Below are 19,842 nucleotides of genomic sequence, written 5' to 3'. Positions count from 1 at the left end.
AGCAGTTTTTGCTTCATAGCAAAACTGAGCAGAAGGTAGAGATTTCCCATATACCCGCGTCCCCACGTGAGCACAACCTCCCCCGTTATCAATGTCCCCCACCAGAGTGCGACACTGGTTACAACCGATAAAGCTACGTGGACAGGTCAGCGTCACCGAGCATCCATAGTTGACGTCGGGGTCCCTCCTGGTGTTGGATGTTCTGTGGGTTTGGACGAATGCGTAATGACACGTATGCCCCGTTACAGCATCATACAGAGTAGTGTCACCTCCCTAGACACCCTCTGTGCCCCACCCGTTCGTCCTTCCCTCCCCATCATTTTGCTTTTATGGGCAAATCGACGAGAAGAGCGCGGCCACCCTGAGTGCATGTTGGGAGGCATCTAACTATTCGCTGCTGTGGGGTTTATTATGAATTATTCTTGCATGCCTCCACTCCAAAAAACGGTGCTCTCCAGGAGAACCAGGATTTGAACTTCCTGTGTTCGACCAGCCACACTCGAGAGAGCAAAACAGGGGAAACTGATTTTAATGATAAATTTTACCTAACCCCATATAGCCACAGTATTACGATTTCCACCTGTCATCGACGGAAAGGAGGTGTGAAGGAGCGTTTCCATTCTTTCTTTCATACGAAGTCTTCGAAATCTGGTGTGGATTTTGCATTCACAGATTTTTATGGGTCAGAAGGAGCCGCCTTTCAAATGCTCAAGGCCACGCGTGGCCAGTGGCCGCCACACCCAACGTGGCAGGTCTCAGAAGTGAATAGGGGACATTTTAGGAGAAAATCAGAGCTCTGGAGGCCGATGGAGGGGTGGTTAGCGTTTGGATGCGTCGTGGGTCGTTTTTAGACCTACAGAAGTATCTGCTTTGCTAACGAATGGTGCCGGACCCCCGTGACATCCGTGACAAGATTTCCCGAGGGAGAAGAAAAGACACCTTACTCATCGCTGGTTAGAGTGTGACTTGTGAGATTTACAATTCATTAATTGAAAAGAACATTGGTGCTTTGTTGCAACGCACAATTCAGGTCACACACGGCTTTGTTCTGGCAGAACTGAGCTGACTGGTTGAAAAAACAGATTGAGGATCAGAGCATCTTAGAAAGTTCCGGAAGGACCCCCGAGAATATCCAGTCCAGGGGGCCATCAAACTACAGCCGTCAGGACGAATCCAGCCCATGATCTGTTTTTATACCGCCCCTGAGCTGAGAATGGCTTTTACATTTTTAAATGTTTGGAAAAAACATCAAAAGAAGCATGTTATGTCCTGACACGTGAAAATCATGCAGAGTCCACATTTCGGTGTCCAGAAATAAAGTTTTGTCGGCACGGAGCCATGTGCACTCATTGACGTGTTACCTGTGGCAGCTTTCACGCTGCAACATTTGAGACCGTGTGGCTGGCAAAGCTGAAAATATTGATTCTCTGGCCCTTTGTGGGAGGAGTATGATTGACCATTTATTTTGTTTCATGTCACGAGACATAACAGCACAGCTTCGAAATAATGGGCCCCTGGATTTGATGAACTGTGGCATCCGAAACTCAGAAATAGATCACACTGTCCAATGTCACTCATGTTTATCACCTTGTTGCTTAAAGATGCGCAAACGTGGACCTCCGTTTAAATGTCTGTGCTTACAGCTTTATGCAATAACCCCCCAAAAAAGCACAGAAAATAAATACGACAGCAGCACAGTGAATCCAAACGCACATTCGTACGAACACCTCTGACGCCAGGCGGTGTGTGTTTCTGAGAATGATGTTCCAAGAGTCGCTGTTGCCTGAGCAGGAGTCTCAGAGAGGCTTCAATGACAACGGTGGCTTCCTCTCCTGGGCCCGGAGCCGAGGCTGCCGCTCGGTGACACTCACCCCACTGAGAAACGCCCTTCTCTTCACGGAGGCTGGTTTTTCCGTATTTGAGGCTGGGGCGAGAAATGGAAGATTTTTAAATTTTTTTTTTTTTTTTTTGTAACTTGCTACTTCGGAAATGGGCTATTTTTGACTTGAATTTTGACTGTCAGCAGGAGGTGATGGGGAGGAAATGAGGCTGGGTGGGGCTTTGTGGATGGGCTGGGCCTTTGTTGTTTAAAAAAATAGATGGCTCCTCTCTCTTCTCTCTGTCTCTCCCTCTCTTTTCTCTGTCTCTGTCTGTCTCTGTCTCTCTGTCTCTCCCTCTCTTTTCTCTGTCTCTGTCTCTGTCTGTCTCTCCCCCTCTCTCTCCCTCTCTCTCTCTCTTCTCTCTATCTCTCTATCTCTTTCTCCGTCTGTCTCTGTCTCTCTCTCTCACTGGGTTCCAGGACGCTCCCCGTTGCTCCATAAAGAAAACCAAATCGCATCAGTGATGTTCGCACACCTCACACACGTGCTCGCAGGTTTGGGGCGCAGAAGGACGGGAACCCGGTTCCAGAACCTTTGTTCCTGTCTCCGCTCTGACTCTCGTTCCCAGATTGGCAAAGCCCCCTCTCCCCCTCAGCTTCCGCTTCCCGGGCCGTGAAATGGGGCATGAAATACCGTCATTCCCATCCCCACGGCTCCGTCTGACCCCGCACAACCCCCGTCTGTGTCGTCTCTGAGAAAGACAGTGGCCTGAGCTCCCAGAACTGTTTGGGTTTTTCATGATTGACTTTTTACTTGGGACTAATTTTAGATGCACAGAAGAGTCACAAAGACACTACCGAGTCCACGGGTGCCCCTCCGCCAGCTTCCCCCCCATGCTAACATCTCGCGTCCCCAGGCATTCGCCACACTCTGACATTCACACGGTGAATGACCGTTCACTCAACTCCATACTTTATTCGATGTCACTGCTTTTCCCCATGTCTTTTTGCTGCCTGGGGTCCCCATCCAGGATGGCACAGACATTGCTCTCCCGTCTCCACCGGCCCTTCTGGGCTGTGACAGTCCCTCTGACGTCCCTTGTCTTTCACACCTGGGCATCTTGAGCAGGACCGTTCAGTTTTGCAGGACGCCCCCCTATCTGGGTTTGTCTGGCGTTTTCTCGTCATCAGACCAGGGTTATGGGTTTTGGGGAAGGACACACCAAGGTGAGATGCCCTTCTGGTCGCTTCCCACAGCAGTCCCTGACACCCACATGACGTCACCCTGAGGTTGACCCTGACCACCTGGCCCGGGCAGTGTTGACCCGCCCACCAGGTACTCAGAGGCCGCGATTAGTCTCCATTGGCCTCTAACCTGCCGAGGGAACCCCGGGCCCCCCCAGAACACCCCCTGTGCTCCCCGAGCCAATTTGCCATCCTCTGTGCTGCGAACTTTGCCTTCGCTCTGCGCAGCGTGGGGTAAACGTGCTCGACGACGGCTGTGCTCCTGGAGATGGTTTTGGGGATCGAGACTCATCGTCTCAGAGGTGGTGGCCACAGACACCGCAGGCTGTTGGGAGAAATGTCATCCTTCTGATGGGAGACACATGGGTCCCATCCATCCCATATCCACGTGGTGGGGGCGGTGGGGCGCGGCCGGTCCCGTGCGCGTGACTGAAGTCGGCATAAGCCGCCCCGGAGTGTTTGGTGCAGCTTTGCGTGAGGCGCCACATTCTAAGAAAAGGAGAGGGGCTTTCGATCCAGGGGAATAGTTGCCACACAGGTGGCCCAAGGATCGGAGAGCTCCTGACAGCGCTGGTGTCCCTGCCCTCCTGCCCGGGTCCGCCTGCCTCGCGGAGTGACCCCCTGGTCTCCGCTCACATGTCGATGGAGTGTCTGGTGGGAGCAGAGGGTTCCTGGAAAGCAGGCTGCTTAGCGGCGGGGCGGGGGTGGCTGGCATGTCCTTTAAACGGGTGGCAGTGGGAGATCTCCCCAGAGAAGGAGGGCAGGATGTCCTCTGAGCCCCTTTGGGACAGCGCGTGGCACCCTTTGTTGCACCGAGTGAGGCCTTTTCCTCCGTGGCGTCCTGTTACTCAGCAAACAATGGCAGGATGTTGCCAGGTGCTGGGTGTACAACAGTGTCCTCTGCCGTGTCCCCCACCCCAGGGGGAGGGGACCTGTCGGTCATGGTGGTTACTGTGGATCCAGCATTTGCCACATGCCAGACGGCGTCCCGTTCGCTTCTCACCAGCCGTCAGTCTCTGCCCAGTACAGCTCAGACGCCCTCACGCACCTACCCCCGTCCGCTTCTCCCCGCTCCGCTTTGTTTGGTTTTAATGCGGTGAATTACACATGACATGAAATTCACCATTTTAACTGTTTTTAACTGCACAGCTCAGCGGCGTGAAGCACATTCACATGGTTATGCAACCGTCCCCACCATCCATCTCCAGAACTTTCCATCTTCCCGAACTGAAGCTCTGTCCCCATGAAACACTGACTCCCACCCCTCCCCCAGCCCCTGGCCCCCCCTCCACTTTCTGTCTCTGTGAATGTGGCTCCTCCGGGGACCTCCTGTGAGTGGACCACACAGTGTGTATCCTTCTGTGTCTGACTCATGTCCCTGAGCATCACGTCCTCAGGTCCCTCCACGTTGGAGAAGGCATCAGGATCTCCTTCCTTTTCATGGCTGCGTAATATTCCAGTGTCCAGATGGACCACACTGTGTGTATCTGTCATCCATCCATGGACACTTGGGTCTCTTCCACCTTTAGTCTTCTGTGAATCACGCTGCTGTGGACATTCATGTGTAAATCTTTGTGTAGATAACACGTATGTTTTCATTTCACGTGGGGGGAGTCCTAGGAGTGGAATTGCTGGGTCATTTAATCAACTTAGTAACAGTAAGAAACCCCCGGACCGTCTTCCCTCCCACTGGCAGCGCCCAAGGGCTCCGGTTTCTCCACACCCCCGTCAGTCCTTCTGATGGTCCATCTCCGAGTGTAGTGGCCCTGGTGGGGTGAGGCGGGGTCTCACGTGGCTTTGATTTGCGTGTCCCGTGGGTACTTTTTCAGCTGGGTCAGCTGGTCGGAGGACGGGAACGTCACAGGACAGCCTGTCAGGAGGGAGATGATGAGGCGCGATTTGGGGAGACCCACGCAAGGGGTGGTTTGCAAAGTGTTTCCATCGCTTGCTGCTTGGTTGAATGAAGGAGGGGGGTAGGTGAAAGAGGGGCGCCAGGGAGCGAGGAGTGGGTTGCTTCTATGCCTGGTAGAATTTGTGTCTTTTAGCAGCTTTCTGGAGCCATCATTCACGTACCGTACAATTCACCCACTGAGAGGGTACCATTCGTGGGTTCTTAGAATATTCACGGATGTGGGCAACCATCGCCACAGGCAATTTTGGAACATTCTCATTGCCCCGAAAAGAAGCCCCGTCCCCATCAGCATCACCTCCACCCCCTGGCCCCCACGAGCCCACTCTCTGTCTGTGGATCTGCCTGTTCTGGACGTTTCACGTCAATGGGGTCACACGCCGTGTGTCCTTCTGTGTCTGCTTCTCTCCCTGAGTGTCGTGTGTGCAGGTCTGTCCACGTTCCTATTTTATGGCTGAATAAGATTCCACTGTGTGAACATATCGCATTGTGTTGATCTGTCCACCCTCTGGCCATCGTGCATCGTGCTGCTGTGAACATGCGTGTGCAGGTTTTGTGTGGACGGACGCTTTCCGTTCTGGGCGGACACCAGGAGTGGCGTCGGGCGCCCATCGTCTATTTTTAGACCCATAGATGGCTTGTGCCTCTGTGCCCGGTGGGATTTCGGTCCATTTGCAGCTTTTCTCCCAGCTCAGCCCTCAGGGGCCTTGGAAGAATCTGTGTTCCTCTGGCCGATTCCGTTGGTCGGCTCCCCGCCCCCACCCTCGGCTCTGCTCGGCGTCCCTGCGCCTTTCCGCCCACCCGCCTGCCCCGGGCAGCTTCTGTCGCACGTTCGGCACAGTCCATCTTTCTCCCTCGCGCCCCTGGGGTCTCACGCCTGTGTGCCCTGGCCTCGAATGCCCTCCGCTCGCTCCCTGACAAACTCTCCTTGCTAGCTCTGTGCCCGCCCCTCCGACGGCCACCTCTTCATCTCCCCTGCCCTCCACCTGCCCTCGTGTCCAGCATTTTCTGGACGTCTCTCACCTCCCTACTCCTGGCCACCTCTGCTCTGCCGTCGCTGGGGGACCTGCCCGGTTTTCTTTAGCCTGAGTTTCAGTTTCTGTTGGTTTGTTTGCTTTATCTTTAGAAGAAGCTCCTGCGTCAAGGGCAGTTGGGAAGACCACATAGAATGTAGGAACAGTAGTTGGCAGGGGTTAATGTGCCGAAAAAATGGCTTTCTTCAGATAAAAGCATGACGGGGGGTGAAAGAAACAGAAGCAAGCTGTGGTAGACAGAGTGATGGACCCCAAAGACGTCCCCGTCCTGGTCCCAGGGCCCTGTGGATGTGTCACCTCACGAGGCAGAGGGAACTCTGCAGATGGGTTAAGTTGAGGCCCCTGGGATGGGGGTGACCCTGGATTCCCGGGGCCCAGGGTCAGCCCAGGGTCCTGAGCAGAGGGAGGCGGGAGGGTCAGAGGCCGAGATGGAGACGCTGTGCTGCTGGCCGTGCGGACGGAGGAAGGGGCCCCGAGCCCAGGACGCAGCACCTCTGGAAGCTGGAGGAGGCGGGACACGCTCCTCCCCTGGGGCCTCGGGAGGACCCGCCCTGGGTTTAGGACTCCTGACCCCAGAGCCTGAGATGATCAATGTGTGTGGTTTGAAGCCACTATGTTTGTGTAATTTGTTACAGCCGCTGCAGGAAACTTATACAGTTTAGGAAACAGCATCACAGATAAAATTTGCGTCCTCCCAGCTTCTTTTTCTCGTTGTAACACGGCATCACAGTGCCCCCTGCTCGCGGGCTGCACTGGACCATTAGTGCCGATGGAGTTTCCAGCGGCACAATGCACGGCGGCCCACGGCCGAGCCCACCACGCAGGGTTCTCACCCCATGCCTCTTGGACGAGCTTCCCGTTATCGTTGCGTCAGCTCCATTTCTTTAGTGGGGTCTTATTCCGTCCGCCCAGGGTGGAATCTCCCAGAATGTGCTAGAACGTTCTGAGGCTGTGATGACGCCTTCCCTCCCCCGTGGCCGCAGCTCCATCTTTCTCCCCCTCCCCCTCCCGACCCAGGTCAAGGTTCCCGTGACGTGCTGCTCGCTCCTGTCTTGCATTTTCACATTGTTTGTGATGATTCCCACCCAGGGCGGCAGTGGCCCCAAGAGCAGTGCCCCCAGGTGCCCCGCTGAGTGTCTGTCTTCGGCTAAGGAAACTGAGGCTCCAAACAGGGGAGCTGAGCTGGGAGGGTCCCCAGCCCCAGGCTCCTCCACTTTGTGGCTCTTGCAGGAGACAAAGCTGCTGATCAGGCTGCCTGGTTTTTTGTGTTGGTGACGGAACCAGCCATCCTCCCTTCTGGTCGTTTAATTGCGTGTGCCAGGCTGGCTCTGGGGCACCCGCCTCCTAGTATTACAGACCGGTGGTCTCACGTGAAAAGATGCTCAGCGTCGTTAGTCCTCAGAGAAACGCAGATCAAAGCCACGGTGAGACACCAGTTGACATCCGCTAGGACGGCAAGGATCGGAACGACACTGTTACAAGTGTCGGTGAGAATGGGGAGAGACCAGCGCCTCGTGCCCAGCCGGTGGGGATGGTGACGGTGCAGCCTCTGTGGAGAATAGTCTGGTGGGTCCTCGAAAGGTTAAACATGGAGTTGCCGTCTGACCCAGCATTTCCGCTCCTAGGTGTCCACCCAGAAAAATTGAGACTATACATCCACACAAAAACCTGTATGTGCACATTCATAGCAGCCTGATTCACAGCTGCCAAAAGGTGGAAACGCCCCAAATGTTCATCCACAAACAAGTGGATAAGCACAACGTGTCCATCCACACACTGGAATATGACGCAGCCATGAAAAGGAGCGAAGCCCCGACACAGCCGCACGTGGACGGACCTGAACACACGACGCTCAGGGAGAGAAGCAGACACAGAAGGACACGGTGTGTGACCCCATTGACGTGAAACGTCCAGGACAGACTGATCCAGAGACAGAGAGCGGGCTTGTGGGTGCCAGGGGCTGGGGAGGGCATGGGGGTCACTGCTGATGGGGACGGGGCTTCTTTTGGGGTGATGGAATGTTCTGGAACTAGAGAGAGGTGATGGTTGCACAATATAGTGAGTACATGAAATGCCATTGAATTGTACACTTTAAAACGGCTAAAGTCATAAATTTTGTATTTTGTGTGTTTTACCAGAAAAAGCATCTGTTAGTCTAAGCGGTGACAGTTCAGGGCATGAGACCGTTGACAGTCCTAAGTGGGGGCGCGGCCCTGTTTTTCTCCCTGCGAGGGCCCCTCCCTCCTGAGATCAACCCCGGTGGAGCGGTGACCTCTGTCATGTGCTCGTTTTAAGTCTCGTGTCCTTGTGAGTCTGGCACAAGGGCATGAATTCCTCTGTGTGTCTGGGGCTGCTGAGCAGTCACACCTTTGATTTAGGTCTTGCCAGCCCCCGGCCTTAACTGGCCACGCGTGTGACTTAGGTTTGGAAGGAAGGAAGGTGCTCCCGGGTCCCCGGGAGAAAGCAGTAAGGGGAAGATGTAGGATAAACATCTATCCTCCTTTGAGGAAGAGGGATCCAGGGAGTAAGATAGGTAAGAAGTAAAAGGTCGAGAATTATGGAACTTTCCAGAACCTTCCAGAACATTCCGGAACATTCTGGAATGTAGAGAGCCTTACGTGGAATAGTGAGGCTTTGGGGCTGGAATTCCTTTCTTAGCCATTGGATGACTTCCTCTCTGTGTGATTTTGGGCAGAACATTGAACCTCTCTGCTTCTGTGTCTGTGTGGGCAAAATGGAATAGGACTCACCGCCCGGGATCATCCTTAGGGTTGAGATGGTGTGTGAGGCAGTGAGCTGGGTGGGGGCGGGCAGGTGATCACTGCGGTTGCTGTAATCACTGTTAATATGATTATTGATCTTTTATTATAGCTAAAATTAGGATATGTTAACCCCTCATTGGACCCCTGATCTGTGTTGCAGGTGGGGAAACTGATGCATGTGCCTCTCATCCCCCTGTCCCAGGTCGGGCCCCTGGTGGGAGCAGAGTAAGGACTCGGTCTGGTCAGTTGGCTGCTCTGCCCCCACAACAGGTGACTGTCCAGGGAGCTGAGCCAGACGTGGTGGAGGAGGACCCGGGGAGACGACCCGCCAGGTGGCAGCCGCGTCATCCCCGGGGAGGGGGTCGCACCCTGTGGCGTCTCCTTTATCAGTGTTTCCACTCCATGCCCCAGTCCGGCAGCGGACGGTGTGTGCCCGAGACGCTAGTGCCAAAAGTCCGCAGCTCCCACGGGGAGAGACCCCACCTTAAGCATTTGAGGGTGGGTGTCGCTGGCCCCATTTTAAAGCAGCTGGAAAGCTGAGCAGTTGTGAAACGTGTGCCAGGTCATAGAGTGAGCGGGTGGGGACCCCAGGTGTCAGTCAGGGGCCAGCCCACGGCAAAGCCCTTCCCAGCTTCCCTGGGGCCCCGCTCCGTCCTTTCCTCTCCTGTGAAACGGGGCCGTAATGAAACTCAGCTCCAAGTTACGGGGGTGACGAGGTGAGACGGTTGCCAGTGCTGTGCGTGCTGTCACCTGCCCCACGGGGTTGTCATCGGCGAGGTCATCTTGGAGGTGTGGTCCCGGCGCTCCACATCTCTGACCCTCCACACCGTGCCTTCTCCTCCAGACTCGTTTCCTATAAGGCAGGGTCCCCCCTCGGCACTGTGACATCGGGCCGGTCACTCCCTGTGGGGGTCTGTCCTGGGATGTTTTATCTCCACATGATGTTCCCAAGATCGTCTTCTCTGGAAAAATTCTTGGTGGCACCTATGGAAATGTAATTAAGCAGCCGCTTTTCCTCTGCGGTGATGACATGGATTTGAGTCTGTAATAAAGACGAATGAGTCCCTTTAGACCTGACGGCCAGACGGGGGCAGGGTCCCCCCCGGCACAGCCGACATGGGGCCGGTCACTCTCTGTGGGGCCGTCCTGGGCGCCGTGGGGGGCTGAGCAGCATCCCTGGCCCCCACCCACTCGATGCCAGGAGCACCCCCAGTGTGACAGTCACAGATGTCACCAGCATCCCCCCCCCAGGGGGAAAATTGTCTGTCTTCCCCCGTTGAGAACTCCCATGCAAGGAATATATGTTTTCATGTGTTTTTCTTCCTGCCCTATAGGACCCTGGATAAGTGTTTCCCCATAGTTCTACATCGAGGCCCCACACAGGAAAAAATTTAGGTTGTGGCTGTCCTCGGAGAGGGGCCACGCCGTCTGATAGCTCTAGTCTCTCACCAGCCCGCTTTGCTAAATAATGTCGCCTGCGTCTTGACCTCTGAGCGACCTCTCTTTCTCCTCGATGGCCAGCATTTCCTCATCTTCGGGGCTGCGAGCTTTTAGCAGATAACGCTGAACTTGGCCGTGGCATTCCCCCCCCCCACCACGTGTTCCTCCAGCCTCGATTTTCATAGAAGCCGGACTCCCGTTTCCCGTGATGGTTCGGGGGTCTAATTCTCCCTCCGCAGCCCAGACGCCCTTTAGTTTCCACCGTGCGTCTGTCTCCAGGGACCGTGCTCTGTTTTGGTTCATTGACGAAAGTGTCCCCCCGTGGGGCGGTTGGCACGGTTGGAGATGATGCGTTTGAAGAATAGAAAGCAGTTTGCAAGCCGTGTAGCATTTTCCGTGTGTTAAAACATTGCCAGTCCCAAACGTCTGAAAATCTGGTTTTTTATCCATTTTCGTCTCAGCCAGAGGGGGAGGCGTGATAACAGTTCTGTTTTAGGGAAAGGAGTGTGATATATATAATGCACAGCATTGTTTTCTGAATCCGTTTTTCTGTTTGGTGATATGCACCAGCACTGCTTTCAAACCCGGTAACATAGAAAAACCCCCGATGTCGTGCATGCTGTAGACTGCGAAAATCCGAGTTAGGAGTGTCGACTAAGGATATCTCTATTTTCTGCAACACCCCCAGGTTTCCCCTCGGAGCTGGTGTCCTCTCCGTTTTCAGTCACCTCATGAGACTGTCTGTCTGACGGTGCTGCCATCGAGATTGCCTTTACGCGTGGCCGCACCGCTCTTGTCCGTTTCACAGACACAGATTTGTATGTTTGAAACGCATTTCAGATTTTTATCTTTCGAGGGTAGATTGCAATTTGGGGAACAGCCTGTATGAATCCGTAAAGGCCACGTAGCAAGTCACCGCACTTAGTGCCTCGAAACAGCTCTCATTTATTGTCTCCCAGTTTCCGGGGTCGGGGATCAGGGTCTTTTGCTCGGGGTCTCCTGGGCTGCAGCTGAGCTGTCTGTCTGGGCTGTAGTCTTGTCTCTGCTGGGGCAGGATCCGCTCCCAAGCTCACTCGCTCGTGTGGCCGTTGGCGTGGTTTCCTTTCTCCTTGGCTGTTGGCTGGAGGCCGCTCTCCGTGTTTTGGCTGCTGGCCGGTGGGCCTCCCCAGCGTGGAAGCCCGCTTCCCACAGCAGCAAAGGGGAGAGGCTGCTAGCAAGACGGCAGTTATGTTCTTACATAAGATAATCTTGGAAGTGACGTCCCGTCGCCTTGGCCGTACTCTGGCGGCTAGAAGCAAGTCCCAGGTCGTGTCCACACTCAGGGGGAGGCGATGGCACGTGGAGTGAGTACCAGGAGTTGACGATGCTGGGGGACCGCCTTAGAGTGCCTTCCACCCGGCCAAAGGTCGTTCACCGGTGAATAACGTAGATGGCCCAGCGGGTACCGGGTCCATTTTGGTTGAACGGGAGACGTTATCATTGCTAAGTCACGGGACTGTATTTCTTAGGTGTCAGATTTTTACTCTGGCTCTGAAGGTGATTTCTGAGGATGCCTCTGGAAACGTCCCGAGGTGCCACCCTACTTTGAAATAGTCTCTCAAGGTGGCTCTTTAAAGGGAAGGATGTCTACTTAATTCTGTTCTGTTGGTTAATCACCCAACTTGGATCCCCGCGTGTGTTCATGGAGGATTAGAGACCAGCCTTTGCGCATTTGGAGCGGGTACGTCGGATGGGGCGAGAGGGTAGGAGCAGTCCTGGGCTTGGGGTCTCTCAGGCTTGGGTGGCATCCGGGCTGTGCCACTCGCCAGCTGTGTGACTTTGGCAAGTCGCTTAACCTCTCTGAACCTCCATCTTCACATGAGCAAAATGGAAATGTTAAACCTTAGCTTGCAAGGTTGTTTTAAGGATCAAGGATAACATATAGAAAGTGTAATAAATGCAATATGGTATTCTGGGACAGGATCCAGGAACAGAAAAGGGCCATCAGCGGACAACCAGGGAAATCTGAATAAACTGTGCTGTTTGGTTAATAGCAACATAGTGACGTTGGTGGCTTAGTTGTGACCAATGCACCCTGGTTATGTGAGTCGTCAGCCTTAGAGGAAGCCGGGTGACGGGTGTACAGGAGCTGTCTACTATTTTTGGAACTTTCCTGCAAATCTAAAACTATTCCAAAATAAGCTTATTAAAAAAAAAAAGCAGATTCTATTTTTCACCTTTATAATAGGTGACGATTAATAAAAGATAATACCAGTGTTGACAAGGGTGTGGACAGAAGGATGAAAGAAAATGGCATAATCTTTCTCAACGGTAATTTAGTATGTTTTCAAGAACCTTAAAAATATTTAATGCTCTCGGATCCCGTAACGCCATCTCTGAAAATGTATACTAGAGAAGGAATTGGAGGTGGGCGTGAAGATGTTCGCTACGGCGTTACTTATAAAGCAAAAATTGGCAACGGTCTAAATAGTAAGGAAATTGGTTCATCAATTGGTATATCGATTCCATGTAAATATATGAGCAGCCATAAAAAACTGCTCTCAAAGAATTAAAGTCTGTCCTCGTGTTTCCCATGGGAGTGTCCACAGCGGCCACCTTGTGTGGTTTCATAACTTGAGTGCCACCCTCTGTCCCCAGCCGTGGCTGGCTTTCCGTTTTTCATATTGGTCTACGTTAGTGATTGCCTTCGTTTTTCCATCCTCGTCGTGAAGCTTCCTCCTGTCCCCCCTTTCTCTGCCCGCCTTCTCTGCGGAAGTCATCTTTAGCACATCACTTCTTCAGCGGTCATTTCTTTAAATTGTATTTTCTTTTCTTTCTTTTCTTTTTTTTTTTTTTTGAGGAAGATTAGCCCTGAGCTAACTACTGCCAATCCTCCTCTTTTTTTTTTTTTTTTTTTTTTGCTGAGGAAGACTGGCCCTGAGCTCACATCCGTGCCCATCTTCCTCTACTTTATATGTGGGACGCCCACCACAGCATGGCTTGCCAAGCGGTGCCATGTCTGCACCCGGGATCCGAACCGGCGAACCCCGGGCCACCGAAGCGGAACGTGCGCACTTAACCACTGCGCCACTGGGCCGGCCCTAGCTTTTTATTTTTAAACAGCTTTTTCCTCCCCTGAAACACAAAAGGGTGTGGTTCCTGACCTTCCAGCCATATTGACATGAGGTGAAATGACATCGAGATGCCCCAGGGCCCCAGCTCAGAGCCGGGCACGCAGTGGTCACTGTCTCCGCTCAGGAGTGGTGGCCGCAGACGTGGCTCTGTGGTCCTCCTGGGCTTGGAGGCTGGTGCGGGCTGGGGGTCCCCGTGCCCCTCTGTGCCATGGCGGGCTGCTTGAAGGGGCTCCCACCTTCTCCCCGACGTGGGTCTGGTGGGTCATAGACTAAATCCTGGCCACACGCACAGGAGCTTGACCCACCCGGTGGTTTTTTAATTTCTAAAAATCTATCATGGCTCTGTGTTTATATTTATTTGGCGTCTCTTTTGAGAACAAGCCCATGTTTGGAAGACTAATTGAGACCTTCTAACAGCAAATTATAAGGAAATTGTGAACACCCTGCTGTTTGTTACAGTACAATACCTAATTTATAGTTTGCGAGCTTTTCTTTAAAATGAGCTTTTTATCTTGGGGTAGTTTTGGATTTACAGAAAAGCTGCGAAGACAGTACAGAGAGTTCCCATATACCCCACACCCACTTTCTCCTGTTGTTAAGGTCATACGTTAGTGTGGGACATTTGTCACAATTACTGACCCCGTAGCGATACGTTATGATTAACTAAAGTCCACGCTCTATTTAGATTTTCTTAGTTTCCCCGTAATGTCCCCTTTCTGTCCCAGGACCCCACATGACAGTGAGTTGTCACGTCTGCCTAGGCTCCTCGGGGCTGGGGCGGTTTCTCACGCTTTCCTTGTTTTTGATGACCTTGACGGTCCTGAGGACAACTGGGCTGGTGTCCTGCAGGACGTCCCCCAGTCTGGGTTTGTCGAGTGCTTTCTCGTGATCAGACCAGGGTTATGGGTTTGGGGAGGAAGACACCGAGGTGAGGTGCCCTTCTCGTCACATTGCCCCCGGGGCACGTGCTTGTCCGCGTGACTTACCGCTCTCCGTGTTGACCTTGATCCCCCAGCTGAGCCAGAACCCCGTGCTTTTAACTTTGAATTATTGCCAGTATGTAAACATCAGGAGATTATACAATCAAAACCCTCCAGTTTCTCGGGATAATTGGAAGAGCTGATGACATCTTCCCGTGTGGTGACAGAGCTGGGGCCGGGAGCTGCGTCCCCTTCCAGCGAGCCAGGTGTTGTCTCTCCAGGGCCCCAGATTGCTGTCCCCTGCCCACCCTGGGGGCCACCTCAAACTCGTGACCCCGGGACGGGCACCGGAGCTCAGCGGGGCCCCCTCCTCGGCCCTCGAGGGAGAATGTCCCCATGCAGAGCTCGCTCGCAGCACCGAGTCCGCGGGGGGGCGGCTGTAAATCAGAAAAGCATGTTGGAATGCAGGCAGGCGAAGGTTACGGAGCCCTTTGTGATTAGTGTGAAGGACACGCTGCCCACTGCGAGCCACGTGAGGCTCAGAGCCACCGGCGTCCACAGATAATGGGGAGTGGCCCTCGGGCCTTCTTCCATCCAGACGGCCATCATTCCCCTGGGCCGGCCAGAAAAGGCCCCACAAAGCAGGTGACCCTAGGGCCGGGGTCAGGTGGACAAGGAGGGAGGGCAGGGATCCCAGGCTCAGGGTCGAGCGCATGTCGGGGTCAGGAGAGGGGGGGGGATAAGGTGAAGCTGGGAGATGCTGAAGAGGCTGAAGAGGGGGTGCTGTGGGTTGAGTTGTGGTCTCCCAAGGGGGACAGTCAAGTCTTGACCCCCCCCCCAGTACCCGGGCCTGGGGTCTTTGCAATGAGGGTCTTTGCAGATGCAGTTCGCTAAAATGACTCCCACCGGATTAGGGTGGGCCCTCAATCCAGTGACTGGTGTCTTTATAAGAGAGCCACGTGAAGACACAGACACACAGGGAGACGGTCATGTGAAGACAGACACAAGATTAGGGTGATGCTTCTATAAGCCGAGGATTTCCGAAGACCCCCCACGCTGGGCGAGGCGTGGGACGGATTCGCCCTCCCGGCCGCAGAAGGAGCCAGCCCTGCAACCTCTTGATCTTGCACTTCCGGCCTCCAGAACTGGGAGAGGATCATTTCCTGGGTTCTTAAGCCACCCATCTGGGGTCCTTTGTTCCGGCCGCCCCAGGGAGTAAGTGCAGTGGGTGAGGGTCCCATAGCAAAGTGAGCAGGTTTCAGGAAAGAAAAACAGACCCCCCCCCCCCCCCCAGCAAACCGTGCATTTCGAACACGCTTGGAGCTCATTGAAGGCGTGACACAGTGGGGTCCAGGTCGCTTGGGCCTGCGTTTTGGTCTCATTGCACCACTCAGTGACCATGGTGTGGTCTCTGAGTGTCGGGCGCAGTCCAGTGCTGACCGCCCAGGAGTTACTTGTGCAGAGCAAATGGTTTCCATATTTGCCACTGGGCCACGTGTGGGGACATCTGTGGTTGTCACACTGGGGGAGCTCCTAGCATCGAGTGGATGGGGGTCAGGGATGCTGCTCAACCCCCCACAGCGCCCGGGAGGGCCACCAATGTCTGCAGTGCCGGAGGTGGGGGGCAGAAAGCGTGGACTAAGGTGACTTTCAAATTAGAAAACGTTCTGTAGGTCTCAGCCTGGGGACCCCAAGCTGTGCCCAGGCCGCAGGCTGACCTTGCCTGGTTGGGTGAACGTGGTTCCCGAGAGCGCCCAGCTCAGAGCAGTAGCCTCCGTTGTGTCCCATGTAGCGTGGGGTTGCAATGACAGCGCAGTCCACACACCCCGGCCTCACAGGCCGGCGGGCTGGTGTGCCGCCAGCCCCCAGCACCCCAGCAGTAGCCCACACTTACGATGGCACGCGCCCCGGGAACCAGGCGGGCCTCCTTGGCCAGACCCAGGCTGGGCTCCACGGCCTCCTGGCTGAATGCACCACGTTGCTTGCATCTTTCTGGAATGTTCCAGAGGCTTCCTCCAGCAGCAGCGCCTGTTTCGGGTCCACACGGCTCCCACAGGAACCACTCAGCCCGCCCTTGTCTTTTCTCCCCCTGCTCATTCCTTTCCTAAGAGCGAACTTCCCTGCCAATTAGCATATCCTGTTTATAGCATCTCTCTTTTGTCGGCTTTATATAATCATCTCATTATTAGATGCTGTCGTGGGAACTTAATGTTCCCTCAGTCACATTTTAAAGCATTCTCCAGCACAAGGAGCTAATTGCCTGTCATTATTCCCTTTTCTTTTTCTTTTTTCTTTTTTTTTAATAAACTTTTATTTTAGAATAGTTTTAGATTCAGAGAAAAATTGGGAAGATGGTACAGAGAGAGTCCCCACGTACCTGACACCCAGTTCCCGCCATCGTGAGCACCCTACCTCGGTCTGGCACGTTCGACACCATGAAGAAACCCACATGCATCTGTTCTTACTAACCAAAGTCCACACTTTATTCAGATTTCCTTAGCTTTGCCCTGTCGCCCTTTTTCTCCCCTGTGACCCATCTGGGACGCCCTGTGACATTCATTTGTCACATTGCCCCAGGCCCCTCTGGGCTGTGATGGTTTCTCAGACTTTCCATACACAGGAAACTATCTCCCACTCTCCGGATGGATTATTAGGGGACGTTCCCCACGATGATTTTGCAGGTGATAACATGCCCGGTCCAGAACAATGGGAAAATTTTGCTGGCCAAATCTAGATATTTTGGGTACCCTTTGCAGCCAGGGTTTCCTGGCCAGTTAATAAAGATGAGGTATTTATGAACACAAGTTGGGCGATGGATATTTCGAGGTGATGGGAAGGCACCGGCTATCTTCTGCCTATAGAATAAGTGAGGCCTCTGGGGTTGCGTTTGGGGTGGCTGGATGGTCTGTGAGCATTTTGGCCGGGTGACGGTGAGGGCAGCTTGGAGCTCCTCCGTCTGACCTGGGACCTGATTTCAGGATGGAAGATTGGGAGGCTGGCTCTGCCCTGGTGCCTGGATATGAGCATTCATGGTAAAATAGTGCCATTTTCCCATTGACGGTCTTCTGGTCCGGAGGTCGCAAACTACCGCCTGGGGGCTGAATACCAGCCACCTGCTTTTGTAAATAAAGTTTTATTGGCACACGGCCACGCCCATGAGTCCATGACAGCCGAGTCGAATAGTAGCAACAGAGACCGTGTGACTCACGACGCCCGAAATGTTTACCCCCTGCCCCTTCGCAGAAGCACTTTGCTGGACCCTGATCTTGTCAACAAGACAACAGGGAGCAGCTCTAAATAATAAAACAGTTATGTACCATTAACAATACGTCAGGCACCGATTCAAGCGTTGTATAGATATTCCTTTATTTAAGCCAAAAAACAAGCTCGGGACGTAGGTGCTGCTGTCCCCTCCGTGTTACAGATTTGGAAACTGAGGCACGGAGGACTCGAGAGGTGGGGACAGCCAGCACGCCGCCGTGCAGCCTCCCTGATGTGCGAATCTGTGTCCCCACCCACCCCCGTTCCGTGGGACTCAGTGTAGCTATTTTCATTTTGAGTGGAAAAAGAAATCCGTTTGTACACATTTTTTCTTTCTTTTTTTTTTTTTTTTTGGTCGGAAATTGGTCGTCTTCCCAAATCAGTTGCTCGTCCCTCCATATATTACAGTTCCAAGTGGCGGGGGTGCGATGCTCGCTGCCTAGCCCAGTGGGGCAATTCTGTCCCCCAGGGGACACTGGGCCATGTCTGGGGACATCTGTGGGTGTCACGACTGAGGGAGCTCCTGGCATCGAGGGGGTGGGGGCCAAGGATGCTGCTCGACCCCCCACAGCGCCCAGGATGGCTCCCCACAGAGAATGACTCAGCCCCGATGTCCGCAGTGCCGAACGGTGGGACCCTCCATTAAGTGTGTAGGAAAAAGTTGATTCGATCCCTGCTTCCATAGACACCAGAATAAATTCCTGATGGTCAGACGGTGTAGACCGGGGTGACCCCCACGTTACACAGAGGTGGGCGGCCTCTGAGCACCAAGATCAGAGATGTGAGGGCAGCATTCTTTGCCCTCGTCCTCCTCGGCTCCCAGAGACCTTTAACCCCTGGGGTCAAGCACGCCGCGCCCTTTTGTTCTGTCTGCCTAGGGGTGTGATGGCTCCTGTTCTGGGTCAGTCCCTGCAGAGTGTGGCTTGGGAGCGGACTGCCCGGGGCCCTGGGCGCCTCCCCACGGGTCTCAGAGCTCGGGTGGCCGTCCCCTGTGTCCCCAGCCTTCTCCTCCCGCTTCACTTGCAGCCAGAGCTCGTCAGGGTGACAGATTTAGATGGTTGCCGTGGTGATGGGGTGATCGCCGGAGCGGGTGCATAAATGACAGCGCTGCGTTTCTATATCGAGCCGCCGTGAGGCCAGGCGCTCCTGCCACGCGCCCGGGGGGATGTGGCGTGGGAAGGGAGGGGGCTCGGGCGCCCCGGGCCCACCCACTTGGTTCCCAGAGGAGGGACCTGCAGCCGGGCCTCGGGAGATGTGCCTGTCCCCAAATGCTGGGTCCTGCAGTCCCTGCCCGTGAGGGGCATGCTGGGAACCGTGGGTCTCATCTGGGGGGTCCTGCCCCCCGGGGGACCCCAGGCCATGTCTGGGAACATCTGTGGGTGTCACACTGGGGGTGCTCCTGGCATCGAGTGGGTGGGGCCGGGGATCCTGCTCGACCCCCTACAGGGTCCAGGACGGCCCCCCAGAGAGAATGACTGGCCCCGATGTCACAGCGCCGAGGGGGCCGGGAGAGGAGGGGAGCACTACGAGCAGTGGGCTTGTTCAGATTCAGAAACCAGGCACTGGCATTCGAATCGTGGTGTTTGCAAAATCACAAAGGCTTCATTTTCTTGTCCCCGGTGTCCTCCTCTCCCCTACTGATTTGTCTGCGTCCTGTTGGGCTCTCGTGTCTCCCCCCAGTACCAGGTCGATGGATGTGGGGAAAACAGGAAAATGAAAACTCCGATGCTGTTCCGTGCTCGCCATTCCAACAACAGAGCGGTTGGCTCAGCGCCCATGTGGAGCGGTCAGGCGCATCAGCCCAGACGGCAGGTGCATCAGTATCCAGGGCCGCGTAACGAGTCACCCTCAAAACTTAAACAACCAGCATTTATCCTCTCGCCGATTCTGTGGGGCGGGAAGGGGGAGGGAACTGGGTGGGTCGGACTCGCTGTCTCTCAGGACGTCGCAGAGCCCGTCGTCCGGGGCTGCATCGTTTGAAGGCTCAACTGGGGCCGGAGGGACCACTTCCGGGATGGCTGCCCTGTGTGGCTGTTGGCAGGAGGCCTCTGTTCCTCAGCACCTGAATCTTTGCAGTGGCGCTGCTCGAGCCTGCTCGCGACGTGGCGGCTGGCTGGCTCCCCGTGCCGCGAGGGGTCCCCGAGGGAGCACACGGAAGCCACGTGTCTTTTAGGACCTAGAAGGGATGCCCTGTCAATTCTGGCACATTCTCTTGATCTCACGGACCGACCCTGCTACAGAGTGGGAGGACAGAACAGGGCACAGGGGTGTGGATGTCAGGACTCGGGGTCACTGGAGACCAGCTGCCACGGTGGGAAAACTTATTTCTGAAAATCAGT

General features: G+C 54.5%; 1 protein-coding gene across 4 annotated transcripts in view; it reads left to right on the top strand.

Annotated features, from left to right (window-relative positions):
- Positions 1-19,842, top strand: part of GNG7 (G protein subunit gamma 7) — a 126,096-nt gene that overhangs the window by 7,906 nt on the left and 98,348 nt on the right. The window lies entirely within an intron of this gene.

This window comes from Equus caballus, chromosome 7 (assembly GCF_041296265.1).
Source record: "Equus caballus isolate H_3958 breed thoroughbred chromosome 7, TB-T2T, whole genome shotgun sequence".
Classification (NCBI taxonomy): Eukaryota; Metazoa; Chordata; class Mammalia; order Perissodactyla; family Equidae; genus Equus; species Equus caballus.
The sequence above is the reverse complement of the archived record's forward strand: the minus strand, read 5'-3'. Positions and strand labels throughout refer to the sequence as shown.